The following is a 16,187-nucleotide window of genomic DNA, read 5'->3' on the forward strand; positions in this document are numbered from 1 at the left end:
CTGGTGGTCTCATCTGAATCTTCTCTGCACCCAGTTGTGGGACAACTGCTGAGCACAGGAGCAAACAGAACTTGAATGGCTTCTCGCGACCTTCCGGGACCAGGTAGAGGCAGGAATCTGGAACCCATAGGAGGTGGGAATAGTGTCTTTCCCATTTCAGTTCTGTGCCCTCCTGCGACTTTGCCCCAGGTCTCCCAAGAGTTAGCAGGTATCTCAGCTTCACGTACAGCAGCAGCTGGGAAGCACCTCAAATTTCTTCACAGTCGTGGTCATCTATATCTGAGTCAGGCAGGGGATATGACTCAGTGATGGAGTATTTGCCCAGCATGCTCGAGGATTTGGGTTTTATGCCCACCACTGAATCCTGTGTTTGGGTTTTGGATTTAAGGTCTTTCTAATGGACAGAAATCTTGCTGTATAGATTTGATTTGTCCTTGGGGAGCTCTTCCAAGGTCTTCGCCTTAGGTTCAGGCTGTGGGTAGGATTGCTGTCGTCCTATAACTTGAGACTTCACACTGGCTTCCTTGCAGCTCTGATTTCTCTGCTTCTGCTCACTGACACCCTTGCTCTTTGGGGGCCTGGGTGGAGGAGCTTGGCTCTCAGAGGCCGGCAGCTTCCGGAGACTGTAGTAGAAACCTTCTGACAGTTCCTCCACCCTAGCGATGGAGCATGGTTCAGCCACCTGGCCTGGCTGCCCCTCAGCTTCCATCACAGTCAGGTCCAGCCACCAGGGAGGGATCTCAAAGCACATTTCTGGCTGGGAGTCCAAGCCTACCACCAAAAACGGTTCTGTGATCTTCTCCTCCAGCCGCAGGCCCGGGAAGGAGACCAGAGGGTCAGTAGGTTGCTGGGCATCCTTGGCTACCACCTTGACCTCACAGGGCAGGGATTTCTAGGCAGTGAGATCTGCCAGGCTATAGCGCTGGCTATCACTCACCTCCTCCACAAAGGCACCAGAGAGGTAGAGGGGTAGCCGAAGCACAGACTCTTAACTCAAATTCCTTCTGGAATTTAACAAGCCAGGCCTCCATCATCTGCACTGTTATCAACCTTATCTTTCAATCTCCTACAGAATAGTTCACCGAATTCTCAAATCAATGACTTTTCTAGTCTAAAGTTCCGAAGTCCTTTTACAATCCTCCCCAACATGATTAGATCTGTCATAGTGACACCCTACTATCCTGGTATCGACTTGTCTTAGTTAGGGTTACTATTGCTGTGATGAAACACCATGACTAAAAGCAATTTGAGGATGAGAGGGTTTATTTGTCTTATACTTTCACTACATAGTCCATCATCAAAGGAAGTCAGGACAGGAACTCAAGCCAGAGGAACATGGAGGCAGGAGCTGATACAGAGGTCATGGAAGGTTACTGCTTACTGGCTTGCTTCCCATGGCTTACTCAGTCTGCTTTCTTATAGAACCCAGAACCGCCAGTCCAGGGATGGCACCATTCACCATGACCCGAGCTTGTAGCTGGAGTTTCTTGTCCAGCCTGGTCCCACCTATTTTCAGCCCCAAATAAGCACACAGAAACATTTTAATTATTAAACTTTTTGCCAATGGCTAGGGGTTCTTATTGACTAGCTGTCTTAATTATTAATCCATATCTTTTAACCTAAGTATATCCAGGTGGTCTTATCTTACCAGAGAACGCCTTGCATGTTCTATCCTCCTGGTCTCTACATGGCGTCCTTTCTTTGCTGGCTCTCTGCTTCTCCCCAGCATTCTCCTCATCTCCTAGCTCTGCCTATTTTCCTGTCTCTACTGGCTATTGACCAAACAGTGTTTTATTAATCAACCAATAAGAGAAACATATATACAGAAGGACATCCCCCGTCACTGGGCCCTCCTACATCAGTCATTAATTAAGAAAATGCTCCATGGGCATGCCTACAGTCCAATCTAATGGAGATTTGTATTTATTTATTCTTCTCTCTTCATTTATTCACTCTTCTCCTGACCTTGGTCGCTCACCTCCTCCTAACCCCTCCCCCTACCACCTCTATCCCCCAGATCTACTCCTTGGGGAAGGCCTCCCTGGGATATAACCAAGCATGGTATGTCAAGTTACAATAAGACTAGATATATACCCTCATATTAAGGCTGGACAAGTAGGAGGAAAGGGGTTCCAAAAGCAGGGAAAAGAGCCAGAGACAGCTCTTGCTCCCACTATTAGGACTCCCACAAGAACACTAAGCTACAGAACCATTACATATATGTTGTGGACCTAGATCAGACTCATATAGGCTTCCTCTCTGTGAGCCCTTCTGAGTCCTGGTTAGTTGACTCTGTGAGCTGTTTCTTGTTGTGCCCTTGACCCCTCTGGCTACTGCAATCCTTCTTTCCCCTCTTCCACAGGATCTCTGGCTCTCTGCATCTGCTCCCCACAGTTACTAAATGAAGCCTCTCTGATGATGATTATGTTAGGTTATGGTCTACAAGTATAGCAGAGTATCATTAGGAATCATTTCACTGCCTTTTTTCCTGCCAGTTGTGTTTGGTTCTATCCTAGCTATCTTGCCTCTCTGGTTCCTGGACCTCCAGGCAATGTTAGGCATGGGTTTTCTCTCACAGCATGGGTCTTAAGTTGTACCAGTCACTGTTGGCCACTCCCACAAGTTCTGTACCACCTTTACCCAGAATTTCTTGCAAACTGGACAAATTGTAGATTGAATGTTTTGTGACTGGGTTGGTGTCCCAATTCCTCCACTGGAATCCTTGCCTGGTTACAGAAAATGGCCGGTTCAGTCTTCATATCCCCTATTTCTAGGCGTTTTCAGTAGGGTCATCCTCATCGATTCCTGGGAGTCTCCATTGCACTAGGTTTCTGCCTAACCCCTGAAATGCTCCCCAGTTCAAATCTTCCTCCCACTATTCTCTCCCTCCACCCTGGCTTGATCCCTCCTGTTCCCATCCCCACCCATCCCAACTCCACCCATGAAACTGATTCTATTTCCCCTTCCCAGGAAGATCTATTCATCCCCCCCCCCCAGCCCTCCTTGTTATTCAGCTTCTCTGGATTGTTATGTATGCTGCCATTTTGTTCTGTTAATGGCGTCCTTTACCTTACAGAAGCCTTTCAGTTTCATAAGATCCCATTTATTGACTATTGATCTTAGTGCCTGTTCTCAGGAAGTTGGGAGACGTTTTCTTAATCAAGGTGTTTTGTCCTTTTAGATGACTTTAACTTGTGTTGAGTTGACCTAAAACTAGCCAGAGACTGACTGTCCTATGCTCAGGGCAAGCCCTCAGCCCTCACAAGCCTCAGATCAAATTGCACATTTTGGTGAGGTAGCAATTCCTCTGTTGAATAGGTCACCCACTTTATTCAGAGGGGCCATATCTAGACACCATCTTAAAATGGGAACTAAATTATCTGATGTGGAGGCTTGAATGAAAACACCCCCTATAGGCTCAGGTATTTTGACACTTGATTCCCAGTTGATGGAATTATTGGGGTGATATCATACAGTCTTGCTGAAGAATGTTTATCACTGGAAGGTGGTATATTTGAGAGTTTACACCCTTTTGCAATTTCCATTTCCCTCATTTTCCCATTTCTCTGCTTTGTTTCTCTCCTGCTACCCCTAAATAAACTCTCTCTTCCTTAGTTTGCCTTTGTCATGACATTTTATCAAAGCAACAGAATAGTAACTAACACCCAGTAAACCTGATAATAGGTAACAACCACAAGTTAAGGATATCTTGAACAGAGCAAAGGTTATCTGAGAGAATTAGGATGATTTAAGATAAATAAATAGATAAATAAGTAAATAAATCCAACCAGTGACCTAATTCCAGATAGTCAATGCTCAACACAAACCCACAAGTAATTTAAAAAAGCAGACAGCATTAAGTACTCCAAAAATTTCTAATTCCACAGCAGTGGTCTCCACTGAGAATGAATTAGACAAAAATCCCAGATGAAAAATTCAGAAGAATGATTTTGCCGATGTTCAGATAAATTACAGAAGATGAATGAATCTCAAGAGAATACAGACAAGTGAAATAAGAGAGGAAGTCAAAAAGGTCTGAAGGAAATACTATAAAAAGATAGAAACACTGGAGAAAACCAGATGAAAATGCTGGAAATGCAAAGAACAATAAGATACAAAGCTCAATGGAAAGCTTCATGACTATAATAGATCAAGGAAAGGACAGAATATCAGAGCAATTAGACAAGGACAAAAATAAATTAATAAGAAGGTACAAGTGAGACTTGAAAGATATACAAGGTAAAATAAAAAGACCAAATGTAATAATTGTGGCCATAGAAGAAAGATAATACTTTTATTCCAAAGGTATAGAAAACATTTTCAACAAAATGATAGCAGAAATTTTCCCCAAATTAGAGAAGAGATGCCAGTTCAAATGTAGGCTTTTAGAACATCATACAGATAAGACTTGGAAAGGAAATCCTCTCATTATGTTATACTAAAACCACTAGATATATGGTACAAAGAAAGTGTATCAAGTCTCGAAGAAAAACATCAAGGCACATATTAAGGCAGGGCCATCAGAATAATAGCAGATTTCTCAATAGAAACTTAAAAGTCAGGAAGGTTTGGAATGATGTATTATAAGTTCTTAAAGACAATTGCCTCCTGTACTACAATACCCAGAAAAGCTATTATAACTGAAGGAGAAAGGAAAACTTTCTGTTAAAATAAAATATACTAAAGGAATTCATTGCCACTAAGCGAGTTCTACAGAACATATTTGAAGGAGTCATTCATACTAAGGACAAAGGCAAAGACATCTATGAGGCCATAAGAAAGAGTAGATTATGCTAGAATAGTTAAGATAGGAATAGGAAAATACCAAACACTAAAAAATCAACAAAATATCTGGAATTACCACACACCTTTCAATAATAACTCTGAATATTAGTGGTCTCAATTCTCTATTCAACAGATGAACAGACTAGAAAAGAAAACAGGAATCATATATTGATTGCATCCATGTAACATATTTCACTATAAGATACAGATGCAACCTTTGAGTGGAAGGATGAAAACAGGTATTTCAAGGAAACATAGGGAACAAGAAAGTGCCCTTGGTCTAATATCTGACAAAATAGACTTCAGGTAAAAAAATCAGAAGAAATAAAGAAGACCACTACATACTGACTAAAAGATCAAACCATCAAGTGGATCTCACAATCCTAAACCTATATCCACACAGCATGGGTGCATTAGATTTCATAAAATACTACTAGGTTTAAAGTCACAGATTAACCAAAGCACAATAACAGTTAATGACCTCTATAGGCCATTCCCTCAATAGAGAAGCATCTGAATCAAATGACATCATATACAAAAACGTATCACCCAAACACTGCAGAATAGACTGAGGATGTAAAAGCTAGAGAACTGGTCCCTCCCCTTGCTCATCATTGACTATCCAGGGGAATGCTGAAGAGCTCACCCTGGTGGTGAAGATGGGAAACAGCTGGAGGGCTGGCCCTGCAACTACCCAGGCCCAGACCCAGAGATATGAGTTGGCCCACTCCAGCATCTACCTCATCTGTGATCTGCTAGAGCACGTGAATGGACAAATCCTGAAGACCCAAAGCTGCAGAACATTCATGACAAGGGTAACAACAGGATAACCAAGAGGAGTTCCAGCATCTATAGTGTAGCAGAAACCAAAGGCCTCAAATCAGACCAGTGACTCTTTGCAATGAACACTTCCAAACAAAGAGATATGGATAAAAGGGTTTACTGTATGACTCACTGTGTCACACTGCAGCTTCCGTGACAAGAAATGAATGGGATCGAGATACATGATGTGAAAGACACAAAGAATAAGTAAGAAAGTTTACATGTTTTTTTCCTTTCTGTTGCTGATGAAAAGCAACTAAGGGAAGGAAAGGGTTTGGTTTTAGCATACAGGTTACAGTCCATCACCGAGGGGAGTCAGGGTGAGAACTCAAGCAGGGATTTGAAGCAGACACCATGGAGGAAGGCAGGTGGTGGTGTGTTTGCAGGCTCATGCTTTAGCTCTCTCCTTAGACATCCCAGGAGCTCCTGGCTTGGGATGGTACAGCCCGTAATATGCTGAGCATCCTCCAGCAATTAACAATCAAGACAGTGTTCTATAGACATGCCCACAGGCCATCCTGATTGGGGAATCACTTAATTGAGGACTCCCATTCTCAAATGACTCTAGGCTGTGTCAAGTTGACAGTTAAATCTAACTAGGACCTAAAGCCAACAGCTGACAATTGGCATCTCCTGAAGTTAAAAAGCTTCTGTATAACAAAAGAAACAGCTAACCAAGTGAAGAGACAGACTACAGAAGAGGATAAAATTTTGTCAGCTATACATATGACAGAAAATTAATATCTAGGATATACAAGGAACTTTATAAAAATACAAAAACAAAGTATTCAATCAAAAATGGGCTAATGAACTGAACAGAGGGTTCAAGAAATGGAAACATTACTAGATACCTATAAGTGATCAAATTTAAATTAAAAATGTATAAACAACTTCAACAGGTCCATAACAAGCAATGAGATGGAAGCAATATCCCTACAAAGAAAAGCCCAGCACTGGATAGATCTATGGAAGCACCCAGCACCACCAGAGGCCATGTTGGGGCAGGGTCAGAACTCTAGGTACTTTAAAAACTTGTACTTCATAAAATTGGAAAATCTAAAAGAAATGGATAATTTCATCAATGATACTACTTACCAAAGTTAATCTAAGATCAGGTAAACAATTTAAAATAGAACTATAAGGAAATAGAAGCAGTCAGTAAAAGTCTCCCAACCAAAAGTAGCCCATGGCCAGATATTAGTGCAGAATTCTACCATACCTTCAAGGAAGAGTTAGCACCAAAACTCCTCAAAAATAGAAACAGAAGGAACATCGCCAAATTCATATTATAAGGCCATAGTCACCCTGATACCCAAACCACAAAAAGGTTCAACAAAAAAGAGAATAGCAGGCCAATTTCCCTCATGAACATAGATGTAAAAATACTCAATAAAATTCTTGCAAACTGAATCCAAAAGCACATCAAAAAGATAATCCACCATGATCAACGGGCTTCATCCCTGTGATGCAGGGATGGTTCAACATATGAAAATCTGTCAGTGTAATCCATTAGGTAAACCAAAAGAAAAAACCCCACATGATCATCTCATTAGATGCTGAAAAAGTCTTTTACAACATCTAATACCCCTTTATGATCTTTTATCATCTTAGAAAGAATACACAGAACATACCTCAACATAGTAAAACCAATTTACAGCCCACATCAAGATATTTTATATTATTTGTGGCTATTGTGAAAGGTCTTGTTTCCCTATAGCCCACATCAAATTAAATGGAGAGAAACTCAAAGCAATTCCACAAAAATCAAGAACAAGACAAGGCTGTCTACTTTCTTCATGTCTATTTTATATAGTTCTAGCTAGAGGAGTAAGACAACTGAAGGAGATCAAGAAGATACAAATTGTAAGGAAAGAAATCTCAGTATCACTATTCACAGGTTATTTGATAGTATAAATAAGTGACCCCAAAAGTTCTAGCAGGAAGCTCCTACAGCTGACACATCTTTGGCAAAGTGACTGAATATAAAATTAACCCCCAAAATCAGTAGCCCTTCTAGATACAAATGGTAAATGGACTGAGAAAGAAATCAGGGAAACAACACCTTTCACAATAGCCGCAAATAATATAAAATATCTTGGTGTAACTCCAAGCAAGTGAAAGACTTGTATGATAAAAACTTCAAATCTTTGAAGAAAGAAATTGAAGAAGATATAAGATGGAAAGATTTCCCATGCTCATAGATTGGTAGCTGTCCTACCAAACACAATCTACAGATTCAATTCAATCCCTGTCAAAATGCCAACACAATTCTGTACAAACCTTGATAGGACAATACTCAACTTTATATGAAAAAACAAACAAACAAACCCAGGATAGCTAAAACAATTCTGCACAGTAAAAGAACCTCTGGAGGTATCACCATCCCCGATTTCAAGCTGTGCTACAGAACTGTAGTTATAAAAACCACATGGTATTGGCATAAAATTAGACATATTGATCAATGGAATCGAATCACAGAACCAGATACAAATCCATACACCAATGGAAACCTCTAAAGAAGCCAGAAAGACACAATGGAAAAAAGAAAGCATCTTCAGCAGATGGTGCTGGTCTACCTGGATGTCAGCATATAGAAAATATGCAAATAGATCCATATCCACCACCCTGCACAAAATTCAAATCCAAGTGGCACAAAGACCTCAACATAAAACCAGATACACTGAGCCTAAAAGAAGGGAAAGTGGGGAATAGCTCTGATTGCATCAGCACAGGTCCTGAACAGAACACCGATAGCACAAGCACTAAGATCAGCAATCAATAAATAAGACCTCATTAAAGCTGAAAAACTTCTGTAAGGCAAAGGATACTGTCCATAGGACAAAATGGCAGCCTACAGAATGGGAAAAGATTTTCATCCACTCCACATCTGACAGAGGCTAATATCCAAAATAAAAAGTCCTTAAGAACCTAAGCATAAACAAAGTAATCCACTAAAAATGGGGTGCAGATCTAAACAGAGAATTATTTTTTGTTTTTTGTTGTTGTTTGCTTATTTTTCAAGATGGAGTTTCTTTGTAGCTTTGGAACCTGTCCTAGAATTCTCTCTGTAGACCAGGGCATCCTCAAACTCATTGAAATCTGCCTGTCTCTGCCTCCCGATTAAAGGCATGTACCACCACCAACCAAACTAAACAGAGACTTTTTGTTTTGTTTTTTGTTTTTTCGAGACAGGGTTTCTCTGTATTGTTTTGGAGGCTGTCCTGGAACTAGCTTGGTAGACCAAGCTGGCCTCGAACTCACAGAGATCCACCTGCCTCTGCCTCCTGAGTGCTGGGATTAAAGGCATGCGCCACCAACACCAATGCCCGGCCTAAACAGAGAATTTTTAACAGAAGAATCTCAAGTGGCTGAGAAACACTTAAAGAAATGTTTAACATCCTTAGCCATCAGGGAAATGTAATCAAAACAACTCTGAAATTCTATCTTACACCTGTCAGAATGGCTAAGATTGAAACATAAGTGACAGCTCATGCTGGCAGGTATGTGGATCAGAGGGAACACTCCTCAACTGCTGGTGGGAGTGCAACTTGTACAACCACTATGGAAATCAATGTGGTGGTTCCTCAGAGAGTTGGGAATCTACCTCAAGGCCCAGCTATACCACTCCAGGGCATATACACTCTATCCTACCACAAGGACATTTGCTCAACTATGTTCATAACAGCCTTATCCATAATATCCAGAAACTGGAAACAACCTAGATGTCTCTCAACCAAAGAATGGAAAAAGAAAATGTGGTACATTTATACAATGGAGTATTACTCAGCTCTTAAAAACAATGATGTCATGAAATTTCCAGGCAAATGGATAGAACTAGGAGTGAGGTAAAGACAATTTTATATTCACTTATAAGCTGTTATTAGCTGTAAAGTATAATCATGTGACAGTCCACAGAGCCATAGTAGCTAAGTAACAAGGAGGGCTCAAGAGGAGACATATGAATCTCCCTGGGAAGGGAAAATAGATTTTGAGAGTGGATTGGGGGTTGGTAGGGATGGGAAGAGGAGAGATCAGGTGGGGTGGGGGAGGGATGGAGGGAGAGAGTACTTGGAGGGGACAACTGGCATAAGGGGAATTTTGGGAATGATGTAGAAACCTAATACAGTGGAAACTCCCTGGAATCACTGAGAATGACCCTAACAAAGACTCCTATTCATAGGTGATACAGAGCCTGAACCAGGCACCTTTTATAACCAGGCAAGACTTCCAGCAGTGGGACAGGAACACCAACCCAGCCACAAGACCTTCAACCTACAATCTACCCTGTCCCCAAGACATGCTGAGATAATGGTGGTGTCCAACTTGTGGTAGTAACCAACCAATAATTAGTCCAGCTTGAGGCCCATGCCAGGAGAGGGAGCCCATGCCTGCCTGATACTGCCTAGATGGCCAGGAACCAGAGACCCAGGATGGGTGGGAGTAGAAATTCAATGAAATGATTACTAATCATATACTCAGATCTCTACCTAGCCCAATTGTTACCAGAGCAGAGTCATCCAGCAACTGATGGAAGCAGATTCAGAGACTTACAGCCAAACACTACACAGAGCCAGGGGAACCCCCATAGGAGAAGAGGTGGGGTTTGCAGGAACCAGAGAAGTCAAGGAAACCATGAGAACCCAACCTATAGAATTAACTAAGAAGGGCTCATAGGGGATCACAGAGACTGAAGTAATAATCATGGACTTTCTATGCTCATAAATTGGCAGACTAAATATTGTAAAATCCCTATATTATCAGGAACAATCTATAAATTCAATGTAGCCTCTATCAAAATTTCAATGATATTTTTTATAAAATTAGAAATAAAAAATCCCAAAATCCATGTGTGTGATGGTTAAAAAAATTTTTTTTGTTTTGGTTTTTCGAGACAGGGTTTCTCTGTGGCTTTGGAGGCTGTCCTGGAACTCACTCGGTAGACCAGGCTTGGTCTCAAACTCACAGTGATCCGCCTGCCTCTGCCTCCCGAGTGCTGGGATTAAAGGCGTGCGCCACCAACGCCCGGCGTGATGGTTAAATTTAATTGTCAACTTAACAGAATTTAGCATCATCTAATAAAGTAGCTTCTGGACCTGGTATGTCGGTGTAGGAGTCTCCAGAGGAGTTTAATTAAGGTGTGAAGAGCAAGCCTGAACACTGGGTGAGACTCAAGTCTGCTTTGAGCAGGACTGTGGTTTGGATGTGGTTTGTCTCTGTGTTTATGTGTTGGGAGCTTAGCACCCAGGGGTAGCATCGGAAGGCGATGGAATCTTAAAGAGTGAAGCCAGTAGCATGTCTATAGGTCAACTGTGGGCTTGATCTCAGAAGACATTAAGGTATTTGTGGTGAATTCTTCAGTAAAGATTTAGGTTGGTCTCATTCAATCTCTGTCTTCCTGTTTTGATATTGAGTCTACAATCTGCCATGACATCCTCACCTTGAGCCTCAGAAACTGGCTTCATTTGGAAAAGTTAGTCTGGCTTAGCTATTAATAATTACACAAGTTTTGGAAGTGATCATTACTAAAATTGGGAGATAACCTTTTCCCCAAAGATAGGCAAACTATGGGATCATGTACACAGACGCCCTTGTGCGAACTACAGTCTTTTTTTTCCTCCTTCTAGTTTAATGAGTCTAAGTAGTTTTGAGCCTAGTGAAGATAAGAAAAAAAGAAACATCCATGACCTTTCTAAAACCTCATTTTTTTCCCACCTAAGCCTGGTGGATCTCATTAGTTTTACAGACTGAAAGGAAATAGATTTTGTGTCCTGTATATTATTCTGAGTTCATGGTCTTGAACAGGAAATCAGAGTGGCGTCCTTAGAGGTCTTCTGTTGAGCCAGTTAGCATGAGCCCTTTACTGACGAACATGAAACATCCTTATCGTGGCTTCTAATGCATATTCCTCATTCATAATTCATGTGTGGGTAAGACTCCACCATGTCAGCCCATGTCCCACCCATGGCAATTGATTTTTAATTTTCATTTTATTCGCAGGATTACTAATTCTTAAGAGATAATAATGGTAGTTATTTACTGAGAGGATGCTCTGTACTTCTGAGCTAATGAGTCCTTGCAGTGAACAGGGAAGCCTGGAATCCATGCCTTTTTGGGGGGCTTCAAGCCCTAAGAAACCCAGCCACTATGTCATCTGATTTCCACAGTCCATCTGAGAGTTAAGATGAAGCAGGTATCTGTCGTGAACTTCAGTGTATGTGTGTGCAGATGAGTATGCACATGTACACAGAGGCCAGAGGATAATATTAAGTGTTGTTCCTCTTCCTCAGGCACTATACACTTTGTTTTGAGCACAGTTTCTCACTGGCCTGGAACCCACCAAGTAGACTAGGCTGGCTGGCCAGTGAGCCCCAGACGCACACCTGTCTCTAAGTGCACACACCACAACCAATTTTTTTAAACCTGATTTCTGGGGTTTTGAACTTAGGTAGCCATGCTTTCAGGGTAAGAATATTTCTCTCCTATTGGTTGTTGGATAAAGCACTGTCGGCCAATAGGGAAGCAAGATAGGTGGGACTAGGAGTCTAGGAGGATTCTGGGAAATGTAGTGAAAGGAGTCATAGAGATGTGATCCCTGGAGGAGAGGACACAAGTCTGGCGTTCTCGGAAAGATAAGTCCTTATAAAAATATATATATTGGTGATTATGGGTCAATAATTAAGTCAGAGCTGGACAATGAGAAACAATAGCAAATGGCTAACAGCTTCATAATTAATATAGTGTCTCATATGTTATTTGGGGGCTGCAACTGCGGAAGGGCCCAGGCGGTTGGCAGGGAAGACTACAAGTTACAGAACTTGGTCTTCATTCTCTCAACTTAAGTCAAGTCATCTACCACATTCAGAAAGTATCAGTAATGAAAATTTAAAATGTAATTTTTATGTGTATGGGTATTTTGCCTGCATGTATATCTGTGTATCACTTGCCTGCCTCTATTCCAGAAAAGGCCAGAAGAGAATGTCCATAGGACTGCATTCCATAGGACTAGGGTTAGACATGGTTGAGGCCACCATATGGGTGCTGGGGATTGAACCCAGGTCCTCCAGAAGAGTAGCCAGTGCTCTTAACCTCTGAGCCATCTTTCCAGCCTGATGCATCAGTTTTTATTTGATTGGTCAGAAACACTATGCTCTCTACTTCTTCACCACTCTGAAGAGATGGTGAGAAAATATAGTTTCTAAAGTGAATTCTAGAGCCAAAGCATTGCTAGAATGACTTGATCAATCAAGTTAAGACAAAATACAGCTCTGCTCAAACAAAACAGTTTTTAAATTCCGATATAGTTGTATAAGAAAAAACATTTATTCCCAGTATACCTGGTCTCTCATCCCCTCCAATACTGCGAAATGAGTGATTACCTGTGTGCAGTAATCTGGACAAAATGTAAATTGACATAGTGGGTTAATGCTCTATTGTGAAAATTGATGGTAATTAAAGGGAACCCTCAACTGACAAAGTTGATAGACACAAATATATTCAAGAGCTCTTAATTTTCTCTACTCCTAATTGCTCCTTCTGGCTGTTACAACTTTTAGTGATTTGTTATCCAAATATCAAATAAGCTGCTCTAGTCTGAATGTTATTAAGTATTTAAATTACTTAAAGGATAGATTAAGGTTCCATTTTTATTAATAATTTCTATGATCTTGGACTTATTCCTTTCAACGCTTGTCACTTTATTCTGATTGATGGCCATATGGAAAACAGTGACTAGGTAGTCTTCTGGCATCAACGCATGTGCATTTGCGTGTGCACCTACACGAATATAAATGCATGAGCACACGTGTGCATGCCCCCACACACACACATACACACACATACACACACGGGGTGGTGGAGTGGGGAGAGACAGGAGTGTTGAACAAAGGGAGAACAAAGATCCTGTGCCATTGGCTCTCGTTGTGTATCCAGGCTGCCAAGCGAGAGAAGTACATGGAGTGACTCTGTCTGTTTTCTGTTGCTGTAACAGACTGCCTGAGGTGGAGTAAATGGTAAGATATGGAGGTTTGTTCCTCAGAGTTCAAGAGGCTGAGAATACTGAAAACAGGGCCAGCATCTGGTAAGAGCTTTCACGCTGAGTCAGATATTGTGCAAGGACTCAAACAGTAAGAAAGTGTCCTTGATTGAGGCAAACATGAGGCAGACAGACTCTTCCATTCATTAAAGGCCTTCTTATGTGCTAATGTCCTTAATCCATTCACCAAGGCTGAGTCCTCATGATGTAATCATCTCTCACTACTGTTAACAGCAGCATTCATGTAGGAAAAGCAGGCCATGTCCAGTACTTTGAGTTGGTGGTTTTTTCCTTTTCAGATTTATTTTATTATTTTTAACTATACATATGTGTGTGGGTATGTGCACATGACCACAGACACTCACAAAGGCCAGAGGTATCAGGTCCCCCAGGAACTAGAGTTACAGGCCTGATGTGGGTACTGGGAATTGAACTCATGTCCTTTGCAAGAACAGTATGTGATTTTAGCTGCTGAAACACCTCTCCAGTCCTGAATAGTACTTTTTGTAGCTTTGCTTTGTTTTGTTATTTATTTATTCATTCATTCAAGACAGAGTCTCCATTTGTAGTTGAAGCTAGCCTTGAACTTTATATATAGCCCAGGCTTGCCTCAAGCTCATGATCCTTCTGCCTCAGCTTCCTGAATGCTGAGATTATAGAGGAATGAAACTTGGCTCTAGGATGGTTGGGCTTTTGATGTGATATCAAGACTCAAGTTGAGGTTGGAGCCATGAGAAGGAATTGGGGAGGTCCTTGTCTTCTGAATGGAACAATGGGTTATGTGGAAGAATTTTAGACTTGAGATCAAGAAGTAGATTCATGTTAGCACACAGTATCTGTGGCGATGTGGTAAGAAGCCTGTGGTTGGGCACAACATGTATAAGCACTTAGCTAATACTGTTTGCCTTGCACGGAGGGGATGGCCTACACAGCTGAGGAGAACTGTATTCCTTGAGGTGGAGGTGACATTATGAAAACACTTTCACGTAGAGGTTCTTGTTTAGTCTTTGCAAATCAACCCCCACTTCACAGATGAAGACCCTTGCTTTGCCAAGCTCACCAATCTTGTAAGAGGTCAGTCGGGGTCACAGCTCTGACCTTTCAACTCTGACCCCTGGCTTTTTCTAGGTTGGGCTCTGAGCAGAGTGTTCTCCAGCTCGCCTTCTGAGGAGCCCTGTAGTGCATGCTTCTTTGTGGGTCCCCCAGCACCCTTGTTAAACGCTGCCATCATTACAGCCACTATTTGGTGAGGCCAAGTGAGAGGACCCTGCATGCCATATGCCACAGCCAGAGGCTAGCATTTGGTGGAACATAGTCTGATGGAAACTTCTGTTGTCCTTTTAAAAAGAGACAGGCACATGGCAGGACTCATTCTGGCTGTTGTGTTTTTGTTTTTGTGTTGAATCTATAGCTATTCTAACGTGCTATCTTCTGATCTCCCTTTCCTGTCCTGTTCTGTAACCTTTCTCAAAAGGCCCTAGTTTCCTGGACTCTGGATACTACTAGCAAGCCGGCATTTCTTTCTTCCCCCCTTTATAGTCTAGTCCTTGTGGCTTCCAGAACTGGTATAGCTAAGACACAGATCAAGAACCTTTTCTTTCAATCCTTTTTTTTTAACACATTAAAAAGGACCTGAGAGGAGATGGTGAGGCTTATGTCTGAATCCAAACAGCCTGAGACAGAGCTGAGACTTCTATAGTACCCAAGGCCCTACTTGTCATTTGTCTTTAAGTTTCCATCTCATATTCTCCATTTCCCTGCTGTCTCTGACTTGACTCAACTCTAACAGTTGAACCCCTTGTAGAGTCTGAAGCTTTGCATGCTAAGTCATTTATGAAAAAAACATGTATGCTCTAGTAATTACTCATTTATACCAATAATCAGTGGTCTTCAGGCAGGGATGACTAAATCCATCCCTCAATAGACCTTTGGAAACTTCTGGAAACATTTTCACATCCTATGAAGGGATGGGACAGCAGTTAGGGGTGAAGCCTAGGGATGCCCCGCAATATCTATAACGCCCAGGACCCCCACAGTGAAGAATTGTCTGGTCCCAAGTGTCAATATTGTTGGGACTGTGAAATTCAGGTGGTAGACAACACAAGCTTAAGATTTTATTCCGTGCCACACCTTGTTGTGAGGGCAAGGAAGTCTGTGTCAAGCAAGACCTTTCTCCTGAAAGTTCACTCCCAAAAGAAAGTAAATACATTATTCAGCGGAAAATTGTAAAATACCCAAAGATTGTCTTAAAGATCTTTTAAAGTTTCTTGTGTAATAAAGCCTTCAGTCAGTTGCTAGGGGATTGTTTAACTAGACAACTCAATAAGGTCAAATATCTGGGTGACTTCCTACAGAACTACTTTGGTTTTCTTTCCTACTTGTAAAATAGTTGCCATAGCTCCGTTCTCATCAGACAGTCCCATGTCAAAAAAGGTACAGGGCTTCAGGAATCTTCTCTAGTGAAGTCTTTTCTTCTGATAAGTGAGGAAAGTCCCTTGCACAAGCTCCCTCGGGGCCAGCAGCCTTCTTCTATCCCATGTGCTGGAAG

At 41.6% G+C, this 16,187-nt stretch overlaps 1 pseudogene; it reads right to left on the bottom strand.

The window, feature by feature from the left end:
* Positions 1 to 394: 394 nt before the first annotated feature.
* On the bottom strand, positions 395 to 14,867 carry LOC110341087 (annotated as a pseudogene).
* Positions 14,868 to 16,187: the final 1,320 nt, after the last annotated feature.

Source organism: Mesocricetus auratus, unplaced genomic scaffold (assembly GCF_017639785.1).
Source record: "Mesocricetus auratus isolate SY011 unplaced genomic scaffold, BCM_Maur_2.0 Super-Scaffold_100676, whole genome shotgun sequence".
NCBI classification, from domain to species: domain Eukaryota; kingdom Metazoa; phylum Chordata; class Mammalia; order Rodentia; family Cricetidae; genus Mesocricetus; species Mesocricetus auratus.